Source organism: Elephantulus edwardii, unplaced genomic scaffold (assembly GCF_000299155.1).
Source record: "Elephantulus edwardii isolate Elephantulus edwardi_28Jun2011 unplaced genomic scaffold, EleEdw1.0 scaffold00209, whole genome shotgun sequence".
NCBI lineage: Eukaryota > Metazoa > Chordata > Mammalia > Macroscelidea > Macroscelididae > Elephantulus > Elephantulus edwardii.
Window position 1 is genome coordinate 2,559,827 of NW_006399959.1, and position 285 is coordinate 2,560,111.

Here is a 285-nt window from a genome sequence, read left to right on the forward strand (position 1 = left end):
TTAATGAACATTTACAGAGATTTTGGGTTTTCATTCATCCTTTGTTGCACTGTGCAATCTCTTATTTTAATATAATGTGAATGAATGCTTTATAATCTAAAAATTGATTCACATGTCCCTATTATCAAACTGTGAAATAATCACTAATTTTAAAAAGTCCCCTAAATATGTTCTATTAATTTTCTTGACTTTTAAGGTATCAAAAATACGGAAACATTTTAATATAGCAGAACATTTAATTGCATCCGTTTCCAATCAACACCCGAGAGTCACATTTAACGGTGG